This window comes from Macrotis lagotis, chromosome 2 (genome assembly GCF_037893015.1).
Source record: "Macrotis lagotis isolate mMagLag1 chromosome 2, bilby.v1.9.chrom.fasta, whole genome shotgun sequence".
Lineage (NCBI taxonomy): Eukaryota > Metazoa > Chordata > Mammalia > Peramelemorphia > Peramelidae > Macrotis > Macrotis lagotis.
In genome coordinates this window covers 302,749,038-302,770,250 of record NC_133659.1, presented here as the reverse complement: position 1 = coordinate 302,770,250, position 21,213 = coordinate 302,749,038, and the positions used below count along the sequence as shown (strand labels likewise).

The following is a 21,213-nucleotide window of genomic DNA, read 5'->3' as shown; positions in this document are numbered from 1 at the left end:
AAGTGCAGTTTGCAACTTGGGTTCACAGTCTAATTTTCCAATACTTCCTTTCCTGTGTTCTCTCCTGTAACCAAATGAGGTTAACCATTTTCTCTGCTCCATATTTTTGCTTAGGCTACTTTTTACAATCCCACCCCTATACTCTTCTCTATATTTAGAATACACTTCCTTTATTTCCTCCTATGGGAATTTCCATTCATTAAAACTTAAAATCCTTTACAACCTGGTTCAAATGTATCTTCTCAGGTCACTTGTATATCATGCCCCATTAGAAAATTTACATACCAGTCAAAATAGCCCATCCTTACCTGATATTTCAAATCTGATGACCCCCATGTTTAAAACATTCTTTCCTCCTTTTGCCTATCTCTTACATTTTCAACACTTCCTTTCATGGCCTAGTTTAAATGACATCTCCTAAAAAAGGCCTTTGTGACATAATGGAATACCAGGCTTTTGAGTTGACCTTTCCCTATGAATTCATGTTAACTATGACTTGGGCAAAATCTCTTAACCCCTGTGTCCCAGTTTCTTCTACCATAAAATGAAGGTATTGATGTAAATGAGTTTTATTATCACAAAGCTCTACTTCTGCGTCGCTCTGCCACTTTTTATCATTTACCCCTCCCATTATTTTATATTGACATTGTGTGTTTTTTATATTCATTTAAATGTACACATATTACTTCTCCCCCATAGAATGAAGGCTCTTTGAGGACAGTCACTAATTTTACTATATTCCTGTTAAATGTGTAACACTATATAACAGACATAGAGTGGACAATTTATATGTTCTTCTTGAATTTAGATGTTCTTGTAGAATTTAATTCAAAACCAAATTTAAATTCTAAATCATTCTATAATTATCCCATTACATTTTTTCTTTTTGAAATATTTTATTTATTTTGAGTTTTACAATTTTCCCCTATAAACCAAGAGTTAGTTTTCTGTAAAAACCAAGAATATTGATAAACCTCTGGACAATTTGATTAAAAAAAGAAAGAAAACCAAATTGCTAGTATCATAAATGAAAAAGGTGAACTAATCACCAATGAGAAGGAAATTAAAGTAAGAATGCAGAATTATTTTGCCCAACTCTATGCCAATAAATTTAACAATCTAAGTGAAATGGACAAATATTTACAAAAATATTACAAAAAATTTTTGCCCAGAATAAATGAAGAGGAAATTAAAAACTCTAAATAACCCTATTTCAGAAAAAGAAATTCAACAAGCCATTATTGAACTCTCCAAGAAAAAATCTCCAGGGCCGGATGGATCCACAAGTGAATTCTCTCAAACATTTAAGGAACAACTAGTTCCTGTGCTATATGAACTCTGGAAAAAATAGGTGAAGATGGAACTCTGACTAACTCTTTCTATGATGCAAAAATGGGGCTGATACCTAAATCAGGAAGAGTTAAAACAGAGAAAGGAAATTACAGATCTATCTCCCTGATGAATATAGTTGCAAAAATCTTAAAAGAAATCCTAGCAAAACAATTACAAGTTATCACTAGGATGATACATTATGATCAAGTAGGATTTATCCCAGGAATGCAGGGTTGAGTCAATATTGTGAAAACTGTTAGTGGAATTAATTATATCAATAACAAACCTATCAAAAATCATATGATTATATCAATGGATGCTGAAAAAGCTTTTGACAAAATATAGCAGCCATTTCTACTGAAAACACTAGAGTGTGAGAATAAATGGATTATTCCTTAGAATAATAAGCAATATCTATCTGAAACCATCAACAAACATTATATGCAATGGGGACAGGCTAGAGGCATTCCCAATAAAATAAGGATTGAAAGAAGAATGCCCATTATCATCACTTCTATTCAATATTGTATTAGAAATGTTAGCTTCAGCAATAGAAGAAGAAAAAGAAATTGAAAGAATTATAATTGGAAAGGAAGAGACAAAACTCTCACTCTTTGCAGATGACATGATGGTATACCTAGAGAATCCCAAAAAAATCATCCAAACAACTACTAGAAATAATTAACAACTTTAGCAAAGTCACAGGATATTAAATAGACCCTCATAAATCCTCAACATTTCTATATATGATTATCAAGATAGAGCAAGGAGAGCTAGAAAGAGAAATTCCATTTAAAGTAACCTCAGACAATATAAAACATCTGTGAGTCTACCTGCCAAGGCAGACTCAGAAACTTTTTGAAAATAATTACAAAACACTTCTCACACAAATAAAATCAGATTTCAATAATTGGGCAAACATCAACTGCTCATAGATAGGTCAAGCTAATATAATAAAAATGACAAGTCTACCAAAACTAAACTACTTGTTTAGTGCCTTACCAATCAAAATTCAAAAAAACTTACTTTAATCAGTTAGAAAAAAATTGTAAGTAAATTCATATGGAGAAATAAAAAGTCACAAATTTCCAGGAATTCAATGAAAAAAAGTTCAGAAGAAAGTGGCTTAGCCTTATCAGATCTAAAATTATATTATAAAGCATCTGTCATCAAAGCTGTCTGGTCTTGTCTAAGAAATAGAGTGGTGGATCAGTGGAATGACTTAGGTGCATTAGCAGGAAATGATTATGGTAAGCTGCTGTTTGATTAACACAAAGAATCCAGCTATTGGGATAAAAACTCTCTCTTCAATAAGAAATTTGGGGAAAATTGGAAGTTAGTATGGAAGAAACTTGGATTAGACCAAAATCTCACACCATATACCAAGATAACATCAAATTGATACAATATTATAAGCAAACTAGAAGATCAAGGAATAATATACCTGTTAGATCTATGGAAAAGGAAGCAGTTTATGACCAAAGGAAGAGATGGAAAACATTATTAAAAACATGCTAGATCATTTTGATTACACTAAATTAAAAAGCTTTTGCAAAGACAAAACCACTATAAGCAAGATCAAAAGATTTGTTAAAAGAAATATTAGTTCAATAGTTTTTTTTGTTTTCAATTTTATTAATTTCTCCTTTAATTTTTAGAATTTCCAATTTGGCCTTTAATTGGGGGTTTTAATTTGTTCTTTCTCTAATTTTTTAAGATGCATATTTAGTTCATTGATTTCCTCTTTCTCTAATTTATTCATGTAAGTATTTAATATATCCCTTGACAGCTGCCTTGAGTGTATCCCACAGATTTTGGCATGTTGTTTCATTAGTGTCATTATCTTGGATGAAATGATTAATTCATCATAAAATTTGTGGCTTGATTAACTCATTCTTTAAAATGAGGCTATTTGTTTTAATTAGTTCTGGGTCTCTATCTCCCTGGCCCAATTTTGTACATGATTTATATTGCATTATAATCTGAGAAACATGTATTCACTATTTCTGCCTTTCTGCAATTGATCTTTAGGTTTTTATGCCCTAGTCCATGATCAGTTTTTGTGTAAGTATGATGTGCTGCAGATAATAAATTGTATAGTCCTTTCTATCCCCATTCAATTTCCTCCATAAGTCTATCATATCTAGGTTTTCTACCAATCTTTTTACCTCCTTAACTTCCTTCTTGCTTATTTTATGATTAGATTTATCTAAATCTGAGAGTGGAAGGTTGAGGTCTCCCTCTAGGAGAGTTTTGCTGTCTATGTCTTCCTGTGCTTTTTCAACTTCTCTAATAATTGGATGCTATACCATTGGGTACATATATATTTAGTGTTAAAATTACTTTACTGTCTATGATACCTTTTATGAGGATATAGTTTCCTTCCTTATCTCTTTTAATAATATCTATTTTTGCAGCTGCTTTGTCTGAGATAATGATTGCTACCCCTGCTTTTTTCACTTTAGTTAAAACAAAATATATTTTGCTCTGACCTTTTACCTTTACTCTATATGTATCTCTCTGTTTCAAATGAGTTTCTTGTATGCAGCATATTGTAGGATTTTGGATTTTAATCCACTCTGCTATTTGCTTACATTTTAAGGGAGAGTTCATCCCATTCACATTAAAAGTTATAATTGCTAACTTTTTATTTCCCTCCATGCTATCTTCCCTCTATTTGTATTTTTCCTCTTTTCCCCCTTTATTCATACTCCCCAGTATTTTGTTTCTGAATACTACCACCTTCAGTGTGTTTGCCCTCCTATAAACCTCTCCCTTATCTTTCCTCTTTTCATTTCCCTTTCTCCTTCCCTTCACTCTGTTATTTCCCTTTTTTCTCCCCACCCCCCTGCCCCTTTTCCCCTTTTAATACTTGAAAGGCAAGATAAGTCTCCTAACTTGACTCAGTGTGTGCAAGTTAACTTGAAGCCATGTCTGATGAGAAGGTTCAAGTGGTTCTAATTTCCTCCCTTCTTCCCCACTATTGCAATAGGTCTTTTGTACCTCTTATTGTAATGAGATTTACCCCCATTTGATCTCCATTCTCCTGTCTCCTTACTGTCCCCCTTTTTAAGGAGGTAATGTTTTTAAATCATTCTATCTGAGTCACAGAAAAGTTGTGAGTGTCAATCACTTCTGGCTAAGTATTTTCTCTCTAATAGAGTTACAATTCTCAAGAGTTATGAAAATCTTTCTCCCAGGTGGGGATATAGTCAGTTTCATCTTATTGGATAGCAGTTTTTTTTCTTTAACCTTTTCATGTGTCTCTTGAGTCTCCTGTTTGATGTCCAAATTTTCTATTTAACTCTGGTCTTTTCATCAGTAAATGTTGGAAGTCTCCCATTTCATTAAATGTCCATCTTTTCCCCTGGAAGAGAAGGTTCAGCTTTGCTGGGTATTGGATTCTTGGCTGCATTCCAAGCTCCCTTGCTCTTTGGAATATCTCATTCCAAGCCCTTCAATCCCTTAATGTTGATGCAGTCAAGCCTTTCTGTGTGTCCTTGGTATTTAAGTTGTTTCTTTCTCATCACTTGCAGGATTTTCTTTTTATCTGATAGTTCTGTAATTTAGCTATAACATTCCTTGGTGTTTTCATTTTAGGGTCTTTCAATAACTTTTTCCCTCTGGTGACATGATATCAGGGCAATTTTCCAATACTAAATCCTGTAATATCAAGTCCAGGCTTTTTTTCACTTCAATGTTTTCAGGAAGACCTATAATTCTCAAGTCTCTTCTTGATCTATTCTCAAAGTCAATAGTTTTGCTGATGAGGTATTTTACATTTTCTTCTATTTTCTTGATCTTTTGGTTTTGTTTAACAGAATCTTGTTGTCTCATGAAGTCATTAATTTGCACAGATGTCATTCTTTTTTTTAGAAAAGAGTTTTCTTCATTTACCCTTTGCAACTCCTTTTCCAGTTGCTCAATTCTATTTTTGTAGGAGTTTTTCATTTGCCCAAGCGTAGTTTTGAGAGAATTATTTTAGTTTTGCATTTGCCCAATCGAGGATCTGAGAGAATTATTCTCATTTTGTATTCATCCAAAGATTTGTTTTCTTGTTGTGAGATGTTAATTTTCTCTTGAGTTTCTTTTCCCAATTTTTCCAATTAATTTTTAAACTCCTCCCTGGTTTTTTAAGGAAGTATTTCTGGGCTGGAGACCAATTCATATTTCCCTCAGAAGTCCTAGATCTCTCTGGGTTAGAATCTATTTCTAAGTATTTCTCCATGGGTCCCCCTTCCATTGACCTTTCTTCATTTTCTTAGGATCTTGGGTTAGTGGGCAGAAGGGGGGGGCTGGCTGTCAGAAGTATTTTTATTTTGAAAACCCTAGAGGCTTTGTTCACTTGGCTTAATAATTCCAAGGGCCAGCCAGTTAGGGGCACTGGTTTCTTTCTCTGAAGTATTTGAAGCCCTCAGCATAGTCTGAGTTGACTGGGGAAAGGTGATAATCTACCTTTCTGCTGAGTCAACTCTGTTGCCCACACCTGAGTCTGAGGGGGTGGGGGAGGATTGTTTACCCTTTGTTCTGAGAAGAAGACATCTTTTCCCCTGTTAGAATATAAATCCTTTAAGTGCAAAAAAAACTTGGTTTTAACTTTATATTTCCAGTTCGTTACTCTCAAGGCTTTGGAAATTGTACAATAGGAACTCAACAAAGCTTTATTGAATTTCATTACAATTGAAGTGAAAATAGTAAATAGATCTGGAAAACTCAGGGATCCTATCTATAATGGTTAAACAGGTTTGAGGGAATTTTATTTATTTATTTAAAATATTTTTTAATTCCATGTAAAACAGTTTTTTACATCCTTTTTTTTAGGTTTTTGTATGGCAAATAGGGTTAAGTGGCTTGCCCAAGGCAGCACAGCTAGGTAATTATTAAGTGTCTGAGGCCGGATTTGAACCCAGGTACTTCTGACTCCAGGGCCGGTGCTTTATCCACTTTGACACCTAGCTGCCCCTAAAACAGTTTTTTACATCCTTTTGAAAAAATTTTGAGTTCTAAATTCTCTCTCTTCCTTCCTCTGGTCTTCATATTGAATCACTATTCATTGATCACTACCACTTAGTAGATTGTTTATTATATACTTGCCATAATCTATCTGGAAAGTCTTCCTACTTATTGATTCAGAAAGAATGAGGTATCTTCCTTCTAGTTCCCATTTACTTTAAAGGAAACAGGAATATAACAATCTAAATGTCTTGTTTCCCACTGTTTTACTCTGCTTTGAATATGTGTAAGTCAGTGAAAAGTTAGCTCTAGGGAAAGAGGAATCTACTATGTCAGTAAAAACAGGCAAGGGGTGAGCAAGCCTTCAATATGTCATGTATTTCAGCTGAGCTGCTAAGCTGTAAGCATCAACCTGAAATCACTGAAGTATGAAACTATAGGGTTTGAAAGACAAAAACACAAGTAGAATTCAAAATGAATTTAAAAACCCTACTAACATTGCTTCATAGTGCGCCATGTTGTGTATAACATACCATCTCCCTCATTGAAAATATTATTTAACCAACAAGGACATGCCATTTTGTGATATGATCCCTGGGTCATATTATTGGACAGGAAACTATTAGATGTATCCACTATAGGAAGCGCAAGGGGAAGAGTAAAATAAATTTGCTCTTTTATTTCAAAATCATGGCGATCCTCAGGTGGTAGAGACAAGACCAGTAAAAGACTTTGCTTATCACCCAAAGACTGGATAATGACTTGTCAGGTGTTGTAGAGAAGATTTGTTTTACAACAGGTTGGCATTAGAAGTCCTTTCCAGTAATTTGATTATGATTTAATATTTTGTTTTATGGGTTTTTTTGGTTCACTTTTTCAAGTCCCTATATGAATAAGTACAAAAATGAATGAAACACATCTTTAGGTAACACTCTATAAGTAGTTAAATAGTTCTGACTCAAATCCATTATTTAAAACCTTTTGATTCAAGTATACATCTCTGGCAACTTGCCAAAACACTATTCCATGAACCAGTCCTCCTGATCACACCAGTGTCTTTTAATAAATTTATCTGGTGATCCTAATCTTTTGTCCAATGACTGGTTACTACATAAATTGTTTTTATATTGGATGTGCCAATAAGCCTGCATGTTTCTAATAAGACTTTATTTAAGAATGAACAGCAGATCACTTATAAACTTAAAAAGTTAACATGGGATGTCCCAATTCATATTGTAGCATGGAGAAAGTCTTAAGAGAATATAAGAGTTGTCATATTAAGATTAAACTTTAACTCTGGCCTCAGAAAACTTAGAACAAGGAATTAGAAATAAACATGAAGGTTGTAAAAAGGCAGACGTAGGTTTAAAGTTAGATTTGATTTAAGGAAAACCTTTCTAATGATTAGAACTATACTAAAATAAATACCTCATCATTTGTGTTCAAAAAAGGCTAGATAAGTTATTGTAGTGAGAGTTCTTATTTTTCTATTAATTAGAGACTAGATCAGAAATATTAAGCACATAGACTACAATATTGCTGAGGACAGCAAAAACTATGTTAAGATGGGATAGGAGGGGGTGGCTAGGTGGTGCAGTGGATAGAGCACTGGCCTTGGAGTCAGGAGTACCTGAGTTCAAATCTGGCCTCAGACACTTAATAATTACCTAACCTAGCTGTGTGGCCTTGGGCAAGTCACTTAACCCCATTGCCTTGGGGGAAAAAAGAAGATGGGATAGGCTAGATGGTCCAATTGATAGAGCACTGGCCCTGGATTCAGGGAGTCCTGAGTTCAAATACAATCTCAGACATTTATAATTGCCTAGCTGTGTGACCTTGGATGTCACTTAATCCCATTGCCTTAAATAAATAAAATTTAATATATATATATATATATATATATATATATATTTATATATATATATATACATACATATTAAATTGTAATGAGAAAATATTTATCAAAATAAATACAAATCCAAAAAACATAGTGTTAATATGTTTATTTCCACATTAATATGCAGTCTGCATTATTTAGTAGCTCTCTTTCTTTTTGAATTTGACATAATTGGACCAAATAGTCTCTAAATGGTGGATATTATAGTATGTTCATTTTAGGATCCTAAAGGCCACAGGTGTAGTGTATATTAAGGGAATGTGGCTATATATTACAAACTACTATCCCAATGCCTGCAGTAATCTACTTAAAATTTAAATGTAAAATAGAGCTCATTCAAGGGAAGTCATTGGATGGTTCCAATATATGGTTCCTATAAAAAGCAAAATTAAAATATATAATTAGAAAAATTTTCAATAATTACATGTTTATTTCTGGTAGAAAATTTTGCAATATAAGTATAATACTCTAGGCTATTGATTCTACTTACAAAACTGTGATATCTCTGGACAATGAACTAATAGTGAAGGTGAGAAATAAAATTTCAATGTTTTCATAAATATATCAAAAGTTTTAGTTTTGAAAGAAGGGTGGGAACCAATTTTATTATATTTTTCAGTTGCCATAAATTTTCAAGAATTCAACAAAATTTTAGATTAAATTTTAGATTAAAATATTCAGTTAATAAGTATACTAATATATATATATATATATATATATATATATATCCATACATTCATCTAGATACTAGAGATACAAAGACAAAAATAAAACTATCTATCATCAAAGAGCCTATAGTCAGTCAATAAATATTTCTTAAGCATCTACTAGGGACTGATCACTGTGCTAAGATAAACTCTGTATTCCATAGCAACACTGTATGTGGTTGCCACTTTTAAATAGGAACCTATTATCTCTTTAAGATATTTTGTGTTCATTAAATCTGATAAACTACAATCAGGTCTTCAACATTTAAGCCCTAAGCCCTTTACTGATAAAAATCTTCACTTAAAAAACATTATGATATAAACACAGGAAGGAAATGAAAGGAAATTGATCAATCAGGAAACATTTATTATGCACATCTCGTGGCAATCAAAGACAAAAAATGAAATATGAAACCATTAATATTACACTCCTCTATCTCTTAGCCCAGATTTCTGGATCTTTTCCAGTTGAATTAAAAAAAATATTTCTGAGGAGATTCAGAGTCCATGGGAATTAAACCTGGAAGATAACTTAGAAAACTGTAGTCTATTTTCCTCATGGAATAAAAGACTTAGAGAGGTTAAGAGCCTTACTTAATATCTGTGAGGTCTCTAGAGCTAGCTTCACTCTACCACAGTGATCCTAATTTTAGTGTAGTTTTCATTTTTAAAAGGATGATGATAGGGAAATTGAAGTTCCCTTTGAGTGATCTTATTCAGAATGAAGTACATATGAAATCATGATAGAATTCCCAATTTATTTTATATCAAAGATTTATATAAATTTTTCCAGAACAGACCCTTCCCAGTGTGGTTCACCCTTTAATTTAGAAAGCAGTGAATACAAATAGTCACTGACACATGAGGATAAGTGTTTATGTGTTCCTTTATGTTCCTCCAAAGACCCTTAACATTGTGTGACTCACTCTACAACTACTGTTGAGCAATAGCTCTTCTAAAATAACAAGGATTAAAGTGTACATTTTGCTCCCTGATACTTCCACTCTACTTGGAATTCCACCTCCCATGTTATAAAGAGGAAATCTATTACCCTGCACTGCTTGCTTAAATGAAAGATAAATTTTTCTTCCAGATAGGACAGATCAGTGAGGCTCATAAAATATTAATGATGAAAGCTTTGGGAATTAGATGTATCCCTGACCATAGGTTTCTCTTGACAGTGGAGCTCTGTCAGGGTAAGCTATTTCTTTCATATGATCCCCATCAAAGAAGGATGTAAAGGCTAAAGAATACGTCACTTCAGATTCTAATGGATATAGGTATTTACAAAAGGTAAAGATTATTTTTAAAATTCCTTGTTTGGGTATTTCCTTACTGCCTAACATTTTATTCTTGGTTGAACTGGGATGAATTCTCTAAACTGCTCATATAACCGATTGCACGGGGCTTACTATTAGGAAGACACGTGTTGGTTATTGTTCATACTCTCATACTGTCAAAAAAATAATGGGTATTCAGGTGATTTAATGGATTTGTCAAGGAAGTTTCTAATGAATTCTAATTCTAATCCTTTTCTAATGAAGTTTCTATGTTTTCATGTGTTTTACATTTAAGATTAATGATATAATATGTTTAGATGCCACAGAAAAGTCATATTCGATAACACATGTAATTTTAACTTGGTAAAATTGATGTTTTATTGTGAGTCTTGTAAAAATGACAGATGCATAAGATATCTTTGAGATTTGTTTTCCACTTGCTGAACTGTCATTCAGTGATCACTGGCACTTGGAAAATTTTTAGCATATTTCTTTGTGTAAATCAGAAAGTAGAATCTAGAACTAGAAAGATAAGCTACCACTTGTACATTATCATCTACCAGCAGCATCATTTTGGACTCTTTTCATTCTATGGAGTGACACTACATTTTGGGATTGTGTATCTGTATATTCACTAATTTACAAAAATCATTTGCAAGAAGTTACTCTGAAGCTTTTGGTAAAGTTTTATAAAATTGTGTCAGGGTAATTGTAGTTGGGCTAACTTTTTAAAAAATGTATGATTAAAGTAGTGAAGTAATAAACCCAGCACCTCAAAATTATTCTTTTCATTTATAATCCAGTCAGGAGATAGATTTTCCAACATCAAATTCTTTTAAAAAGGAGGAAACGTACCAGTTGTTATCCTGTTTCAATTAGTGATAATCTAAACTAAGCCAATAAACTTCTCTAAAGGGAGTTAAAAGTTCCTAATACAAGGATAGTACATTTGTTTTTCCTTTTCAAATCTCCAACAGATGGCAGAGTACTCACTACTAAAAAGAAATGATTTTAGAATTCTATAGGATCTCAGAGAACACGAGGAAACCAACATTTTATAGTGTCGGAAACTGGGACATATGGAACCCAAGTGATTTTCCAAGGTCATATAGACAGTAAGAAATCTGTCACAGACAGTATATGAACCCAGCTCCTTTGAGTTTAGATCTAGAGTTCTTTAAATCATTCCATAATGAATCACTTAGTGTTGAATCAATTTTTACTGAATGAAATTAATGTATTAGGATTTTGGTTCATTATTCAAAAATAGACCTACACACACACACACACACACACACACACACACACACACGCACACACACATACACACTCATAAAATTGATCATATGTTCCTCTGCCAAAGCAATGTTTCTTATAATCAAATGTAGGATATTTTTCACATAGGAAACCTATATTTTAGGTGAAAATAATTTCTATCATAATTTTTCTTGAATATGGAACATAAGGGTTTTGTGCCTAAGTGGCATGATTCCTTTTTTCTGGATATCTTATGTGTACCCTTGTGATAATATCTATAACTGGTATACAGACTTAAATTTGATTTTAAATGTTATCACAAAGACAATCTAATCCAGTCTTATAAGTTTTGCAGTTCAAAAATATGAAACTGGCAAGATTATGTTTCGAATTGTAATAAGCTTAGCAACTATGATTTGAACCCACAACCTCTGACTCCAGAGGAGTGTAGCTTTATTCTAACTGCTGAATGTTAGTATGTAATGCATACACTTAAAGGAAACCATGATAAACATAGAGATAAGGATAATACAAGATAGTGATTCATAGTGGAATAGAATAGCAAATAGAGGAAAATTCCAGACATGATGATCTAAAAATATTTGAATAGGGAAAAAAAAAAAACTTTCACCTGAGGGCATCAGGGAAGAACTGGAAAATGAGTTGAGCTCTGAATGAAGAATTGGAGACAACAAGGACAGAGTACATTGCAGGCATTTGGGGTGCCCTATAAAGTTCCAGAACACTTGGTATTTGGATTTTTATTTGAGAAATAGACTGTGAAGAGTGCCTAATTTGAAATGAGGATGGAAAGTTGTTAGACCTCAGGCTATGTCACTTCCCCATCAGAGCTTCTCCTTTGGGCTTAGCCTGGCAACATAATTAAAATAGAGGAACTTTTGTTCAAAGGAGGGGAAATAAAAACAGAAAAAAGAAGAATTTGAATGAAAAAGCCTATCTGAAGAGGGGTGGGGGCGCAACTAGGGAAGAGTGAAAACCAGAAAAAGAGTCATCCTCAGAATAACTGGATAATTCAGATTTGATTATAATATAAAAAGATTGGTGGTATCATCATCTTCATTTTTATAGATAAGAAAACTGAGGCAAATAGATTCTCATTGAGAGTCATACTGTGCTTTATCCATTATAGACTGATTAATTGCAAAGACTTAGACAAGTTGCCCTCATTTCTCTGGGTTCATTATTTACAAAATATAGCTAACACACAGCCCAAAGCCCTCATTCTGTCTTCAAAACACACAAATGCAGCCTGAACAAGATTAAACTATAATTGGGAAATATTTAATAAAACAAATTAAAATATAATAAAACAAAGATGACAATATATTTTAAAATTGCTATTATGCTGTAGGACTCGATATGTAAGGCTATTGGTGTCTATGGGAGATTAAACTTGGACCTAGGTCTTCCCAATTCCAAGTTTAGTTCTCTTTCTCAATGGTTCCTTTCTCAAAATTATATTTTCAAATGTGCAAAATAAACTATATAAAATTACAAAGGTAATCAATTATTTTGAAACAAAATTACCAAAATGTTAAAAATTAAAAGTTCACTGGCTCTAGTTTAGAAAATCCAAACTATTCATATCCCTTATTGCCTCTCAATATCTTTAATTAATCACTTTTAATTTAACATGTTTATATTAGTATGCCACACCATTCTGTTTTAAATTTACTCTTTCAGATCACCTTCAAGCAAAGAGATTCATGCTATAAAAATGCAAAAAACATTTCTACAATTCAAAAAAAAGTTTCATATTCCCAAACAATAATAGCTTCAATGAAATTTAACAGCTATTAATGAATTCCTGTTATGTATTTATCAGTGTAGTATATGATTATTTTAATATAAAAATGTGCTTTTCAGAAAAATGCCAGTTGAGGAAAGGGAATATTTACACTTATAATGTGATTAATGTGATTTTTAAAGAATCTTAACAATTTCTATTAATTGGATGAGAAGATTAAAAGTTTCTTTTGTTGTTGCTATTCAGTCAATTCAGTCATGTCTGACTCTCCTTGAACCTATCTGATTATTTTCCTGGCAAAAATACTGGAGTGGGTTGCTATTTCCTTCTCCAGTTCATTTCTCAGCCGTGGAAACTGAGGCAAACATGGTTAAGTGACTTCCCCAAGTTCATACAGCTATAAACATCTAAAGTTGAATTTGAACTCTGGTTTTCCTCACTGCAGTCCCGGTGCTCTATTTATTGTGCTACCCTTTCCCACTCCCCACCCCCAAAACATCTAGGGAGAGAAGGAGAATCGAAGGTAGGACCATGTAGAGATGAGAGAACGTAGGCTCATGTTCCAGGTTGGTTACTCACTACTCCCCCAGTTAGAATATATGATAAAAAAACATTGGCCTTTTTTTCCTTCTTCTTCTATGACCAGCACCTTAGTATCTGGCACATGGTGCTTAATTAATGCTTATCATAATTTTTAATATTAATAATATTTAAAAACAGCTAATATCTATATTGGGCTTTCTATGTGCAGGACATCAGGCTAGGAATTTACAATTATCTCATTTGATTCTCACACCAACTATGGGAAATACTATTATGATGGGGATAACCCCATTTTACAGAAGAAGAAACTGAGGCTAATAGAGGTAAAATGGCTTGATAAGGCTCACAGCTTCCTGAATCTAGACTTGGTGCTCTGTAAATTGTAGATTGATTAAATGTTTAACTTTGGACAAGTCAAATAGCTTTGCTAGTCCCTAATTTGCTCACACGTGTCAAACATATGGGCCACATATTTCTTGTATAATTACCTGAACTAAATTAAATGTGATTGGAAAATATTTAACAAAATGAATAAAAATATAGTAAAACATAGATAACTTTATATTTTCAAACTACATTACTATGCTGCCCGCAGGGATTACTGGTACCTTTTGGATTTGAGTTTGAGACCATGGAATTTGATGACTTCTTCTAGCTATTAATCTATCTTCCTATAAGTTTTCTGGCTCTTCTTTCATGTATGGGAATAGAGGATTAAAATAATTAGAATTTAGTCAGGGGAAAACCAGGAAGATGTCACTTAAAAGATGCTGCCCTATTTTTCAGTGGGGTAGAGTAATAAAACCTCAACCTCCAATTAGAATGGGATATCCCAAGAGGCACTGTAGGAAGATATGTATACATATGGCAGTGAGAGAGTGTAGAACTAAGGAGGTAGAGGGAATATTTTATTCATGGATTCATGAGAATGTGTAGGAGGAATTATGCCAAAATTGATGACAACACAAAAACTCCCATTGTGACTTCGGGTCCTGAATAATCTGCATATGGCATGACTTGCTATTATTATGTCCATTATATCTATCGTTCATCCTGTAAACGGACCTGGAAAAAATCAGAGAAGGGCAACTTCGATGATCACAGCATTGAAGCTCTGTCAATATGAGGAATGAAGACTGATTTCAAGGACTGACTCATCAGTCTTAAAGGACTGAGCTGAGAGGCAATGTGTTTAAAGTAATGAAATTATAAAGGGTATGGTTAAGCTAAGGTTTCCGCTGAATTATTCAGACAATCTCAAAATAGGGTATGTACAGAAGATGCAGAAGATGCCCCTTAAGTTGGGGAGACATCTAAAATGACTTTTTAAAATTTTATGTTATACATAGTACCTTTTACCCTCTCTCCCACAAAGCTGTAAATATCTTTTATGAATCTAATTGTTTTTATTTTATTTCCTCTTTCACAAGTATGAGGTCCTTGAGTTAATGATCTATTTTAATATCTTCCTTTATCTATCCAGGGTCTGACACATAGTATGGTCTGAAGAGATGCTTTTTAAATATTCGTTGAGCATGTGTGTAAATATGTGTGTGTGTGTGTGTGTGTTTATGAGTGCTCATCTTCCATTGTTTTCTCTGTCCTCGTTCCAGGGGGTTCTGTAGAATAGCAGGACCCAACATGTCATCAGGACACTTGCCAAGTATGAACTTTGCCTTGGGCATGTTGGGGAAAACTCCCTAGACTGGGCACTTGTCTAATGGAGGAGAGGAGCTCCATAATGAGGGGAGTGACCTGTGGCCACTATAGCAGAACTTAGCCATGTGAAAATAGCAACATAAACAAGTTGTGACTACTTTCATGATGGGTCTTTGTCATGGAAAATGGGCTTTGACATATTCTAGGCTTCATCAATACTCTCCTTCATGAAATCAGATTACAATTCATTCACACTCATCTGTCCTGTGGATTTTCGTTCATGCCCTTCTATGAATTTGCTACATCAAGGTGGAAAACTTGTAATGATCCTTGACTTTATGGATGTGGAGTATGGATAGATAGATAGATAGATAGATAGATAGATAGATAGATAGATAGATAGATACATAGATAGATACATAGATAGATACATAGATAGATACATAGATAGATACATAGATATAGATAGATACATACATAGATACATAGATACATAGATAGATAGATAGATAGATAGATACATAGATAGATAGATAGATAGATAGATATAGATGTGGAATATGTGGAGTATGATGAGGCAGGGTCTCTAGACCACTTTGTTCAGGATGGTGGTACAGTGGATAGAGCACTGACCTTAGAAAGTTAGGCTGGTGTATAGCATTCCCTCAAATCCAATTCATGTGGCACAGCATCATCTCCTTCTTCAAGAATGAAGGACAAGGGGCGGCTAGGTGGCATAGTGGATAAAGCACTTGCCTTGGAGTCAGGAGTACCTGGGTTCAAATCCGGTCTCAGACACTTAATAATTACCTAGCTGTGTGGCCTTGGGCAAGCCACTTAACCCCATTTGCCTTGAAAAAAAAATCTAAAAAAAAAAAAAAGAATGAAGGACAAATGTTATCAGTTTACTATTTCCTTGTCCAGCTCATTTTACTTAACTTTTACTTAATTCAAGGCAAATTGAGTTAAGTGACTTGCTTGGGTTCACTCGACTAAAACTTATCTAGGACCAGATTTGAACTCATAAAGATGAGTCTTCCTGATTCCAGCCCCTGGTGCTCTATGCACTGCCCCACCTAGCTGTCCCATGTATGGCGTGGATAGTGTTAAAGATCAACTATCCAATTGAACCTGAAACTTCAGAATAAATAAAATATTTCTGAAGTTTTAAAATGGCAGGATCAGGAAAATGAAAATCTTTTCTTTTCTGGGATTGGTTAATTTTGGGGATAAAAAATTTAAGTAAATATTTGAACTCTAGAACAAGTACATAGTATAAACATATGCTCAGAGAAGGCATGTACAGAAAATATTTTTCTCTCACATTTCAATGTCTGGAATGACTATTAAAACCAAATTATTTTATGATATATATATATATATATTATATTTATATATAGAGAGAGATCACACAGGCATATACAATCTCATGATGATAGAAGATTGATCCAGGACTTTCAAATTCACAAAATTGTGCTTTTATGTGAATTTGTTTGTTTATATAATCTCATTTGAACTTTGAAGCAAATATGTCAAAAGAGTATTAAAAACAAATATTCTTAATTTTACTAATGATGAAACTGAGCTTTATAGAAGATATGTGATTTTTCTCATGACTAGACAACTAATAACTGCCAAATGTGATATCCATTATATTCTTTTATTTTTCAGAGGGATTGGACTCAATATATTTGGGAGGGATGGGGACACCTTGAGATTTCTTAATGTTTTGAAAATACTAATGGAGCAAATAGTACATCTGTTAGATATTCCTCCATTTCACTATATGATCAGCAAATTACTTCCCACCCCCTTCCTTGCAAATATAGATATGAGGTTCAATTCTTCATTTGTTTTGTGTTACTGTATTTATAACTATTATGCACCTTTCCATTGCTCTTTAGTGGACCCAATTCTTTCATTCTTCAAATACTGTTAAATATCTTAGAACCTTATAACATCAATTGCAGAATACTAGCATTCATAAATATATATCTTTGTAAAAAAATTAAAGTTTAATGAAAAAAGGAGATTATCAAACTTTCAAAGTGAAGGTATGGAAACATATAGAAAGTAGAGTCAGAAAAGGTATCCCCATAACATATGGGCATACATGATGTAATGCATATTGATATGTATGTATGTATATATAAATATATATGTATGTATGTGTATATATATATAAAACCTAAATCAACTTTTAAAAAATATGCATTTCAGAAATGAAAAAGGAACACATTTAAGCCATGAAAAATCACAAATTAACATTCAATTCAAAATCTGCATTCAACAAAGAAACTAGGCATATGCTGAGTAATAGCACATATTTTCCCATGCTTTCATTGTGTTAAGGCCAGCCATATTCTTTAGTAGTTGGTTTATGCTGCATACAAAGGGGACTGAGTCTGAATCCGGTTTCTGTCACTGATTAGCTTCTGGATAAAAAGCTAGTTGTCATTTGACTGGAATCATTTTTCTTCTCTGTAAAATGAAAAGTTTGAAATAGATCAGATATTTATCTGTGATTCTTTAGATTCTGTGATTTTTCAAATGTCTAATTGTGTTATCAATAATTCACATTTTTATAATTCTGTAAAGTTTCAAAATCATTTCATTTGATCTTCATGACAAATATATGATTTAGTTGATATTATCCCCATTTCACAGATCAGATCATGAATAGAGTTCTGATTAATGGTTTTATATTAGTAGATTTTTAATGATATATCTTGTTTTTATTAAACTTTAATATAATAGGTATCTCTTATCATGAGTTTTCTTTAATGGGAAGGTTAAGATTGATTAAAACCTTTGAATATACACTCACAAAGCAGTGAGAGGGGATGGCTTCTGCCAATTGTACTTGGAGGCTGTGTTTGGTCTTTACAATTTTATAATATTAGTTTAGATTGTTCTGTGGTTATGGTTGTTCATTCCAGTCACATTGTTAGCCATTGTATAAAATAATTTTCCTTGCTTAGTTAATTTTATTTTGAATCAGTTCTTGGAAATCTTTCCATGCTTCTCTGCTTTCATTATGGTCATCATTTCTTATAATACAGTCTGATTCAATTTCATTTTTTTTGTTTCCAGTTCCTTTCTATTTTAAAATTTGTGCCTGTAATTATTTTTCATTGTTAATGCCTTTATAATGTAAAAGGAATAATCTCCTAAATGGTTTAAGCATTTATGATTTATTTTATTTTTTTTTGTCCTTATTTGGGTTTTAGGAAACTCACACAGGGGTAACCCTCTCTTCAAATGTGGATCAACTGGTACTTTATAATTTATAATCTGGGACTCTGAACAGAGAAGAAAATTTGCCCAGCATCACACAGTCAGCATGTAGCATGCAGTGACAAATGTTGAGTCTACATCTTGTTTACTTTGAGGTTAAATCTTTATTATTCACCATACTGTAATTTCCCCTAATATGTGATGAAAAAATATAAAATATACAATATACACTACTCTTTATTTTTATTGTATAGAAAAGTATATTACCAAGAAATACATTGAAGCTATTTTTTAAAACATTTTGGAGTAAAATTTTGAATTTAACAATATAAAGAAAATAGAATTCTTTACCAATAACCAAAGGCATTTTATCCTTCATTCAATTTATTTAGCCTAGTACTTTTGGTTAAATTGAATTCAAAACAGAAAGAAAAATGTATGAAGCCTTAGACTAGATCTTCCTGAGTAAGTATTCCTAATCCAATTTAAAATAATCTTAAAATCCTCAGTCCATGAATTATTTTTTCTGAAATGTGTAGAGTCAGGAAGTTCCTCTCATTTTGTCCATGAGACTGCCATTTTTCCACAAATAGTTATTAGAGCCAATACCATGTCACTGACAGTGTTGGAAACTTTTTTCTATATACAAAAAAAGGTTGAATGATGGCTCTGAGGTTTTGAGCCAGGTCTGCTAAAAGTATGATTTCATAACCATCAGAAATAAAGATGTCAAGAAGAGAATTTGGCTTGGTTCACAGGATCATAGATATATTGATATCTATTGATTAGGTTAAAAGTTTCATTTTATAGAGGAGGACTTCGAAGCTCAAGTGACTTTCCCAAGATCATAAAACTAGTTCTCAGATGTAGGACCTAAACCAGGTCCTTTCTTATTCCAAGTTTCTTACCCCTTCCACTACATTTTTTCCATTTTAATTGCTCAGGGGAGATCTCATTTAAGCTATCTTGCAGGCAACAATACATACAAGTTTTCCAAGAAAGGTACAGGCTAGGGTTAATAAATTTGAAATGCCATTGATGTAGAAGTAATATACAAAGGAATAGAGAACTTTGTTATTGTACAAACGAAAGATAATTTTAGAGAAGACCTTGTTCAAATCACTTGTTGGCACTATCTGCATAACCTTGGGCAAGCCACTTAACATTTCTGTGCCTTAGATTCCTTATCTATTAATAAAAAGATCATAGATCACTATGTTCAGTCAGATTATAATCTGTCCTCTTATGACACTATAATGTGATCGAAACTGTCAAGATAAACACTATTATATAGAGACAGAATAAAGAAAGGCGGTCTCTGTGGAGTGGATGTAGGGAAGAAGGAGAAATAGAATAGAAAAGTAGAAGGAAAGGTGGGATAGAGCGCAGAAATCAAGGGAGAATATCATTGGAAGAAGTTGCAACAGTCCATATGCTTACACTTTGAGGAAAATAACTGAAAAAAGGCAAATATGAAAGTTGGGAAATAATTGGTTACAAAGTTTATGTAGAATTTCCCAACATAAAGTGTTTATTTTCTGTTATATCCTAGACACAGTGATGTTCCCAATTCATAAGAATCATGTGAACTCTCTAGTAAAGAAACTTTTTGCAAAGTCAAGGTGGTCTCATCTTGGATTCCTTAACCTAGCATTCTTACCTACTCTTCTGTACTTTCCATAGACTACTGCACTGCACATATTCTATATACTCCAATGAGTTATTACTTATTGCCTGGTCATCTCCTAAATTTGTATTGTCTTTGAAAATATTATGTGGAGTCAGGAAGTCCCAAGTTCAAATCCAGATTCAAATACTTATTAGCTCTGTAACCCTGGTTACGTCATTTAAAAATTAGTGTGCCTCAATTTCCTCATCTGTAAAAATAAAGTTTAATAGTAATTCCCTCCTAGAGAAGAAAAGGATCATTTATAAAAGATTTCTCTTATACATGAGATATTTATAAAATATTTTGCCAATTTCAAATTATTACAAAAAATGCTAGCTACTAGAATTATTATTTCTCTAAATTAAACATATTCATCATTTTAGTTAACTATTTTGATATATTCTTAAAATAATTTATTTAACCATTCTACATTTGGTGAAGAACTACTTTGCTTTCACTTTTTTGCTACCCTGATACTATAAATGAATACCTTTATTTTCAAGTAAGGAAACTGAAGTTCAGATTTAAAGTGATTTCTCTCAGGCCACAAAAGTATCATTAGCATAAAACTGAACTGAAAAGGATCTTAGAGATCAACAAAGTCAAGCCCTTTATTTTATAGATAAGGAAACTGAGAACCAGAAAGGGAGCTCTATTCGCTACATAATGAAGTCTCTAAGAAAGGATTCTACTATGCAAGCAATAAAAAATATATCATCTCCCTGCCCCATATGATATAAGTATCTAAATGTACCTTCTTTGCATCTTTTTTTTTTCTTGTCTTTCAAATTTCCTACTTGGTGAGACACGTTCCTAGATACATAAACTCTCCTTCCTGAATGCCTTGGTAGTCTCATCCATCTTACTGAGCTATTCAAAAGTCCTTTCAAAAGAAACCATGTAGTTGTTTT

General features: G+C 32.9%; 1 protein-coding gene and 1 long non-coding RNA gene across 3 annotated transcripts in view; one reads left to right on the top strand and one right to left on the bottom strand.

Annotated features, from left to right (window-relative positions):
• LOC141511762 (uncharacterized) overlaps window positions 1–412 on the bottom strand; it is a 35,712-nt gene extending 35,300 nt beyond the window's left edge. The window contains exon 1 of the long non-coding RNA XR_012475391.1: window positions 309–412. This is a non-coding gene — a long non-coding RNA (uncharacterized LOC141511762). The remainder of the gene's footprint in view (window positions 1–308) is intronic.
• LOC141511763 (alpha-1,3-mannosyl-glycoprotein 4-beta-N-acetylglucosaminyltransferase C) overlaps window positions 1–21,213 on the top strand; it is a 414,197-nt gene that overhangs the window by 321,423 nt on the left and 71,561 nt on the right. The gene's annotated exons all lie outside the window — the stretch shown is intronic.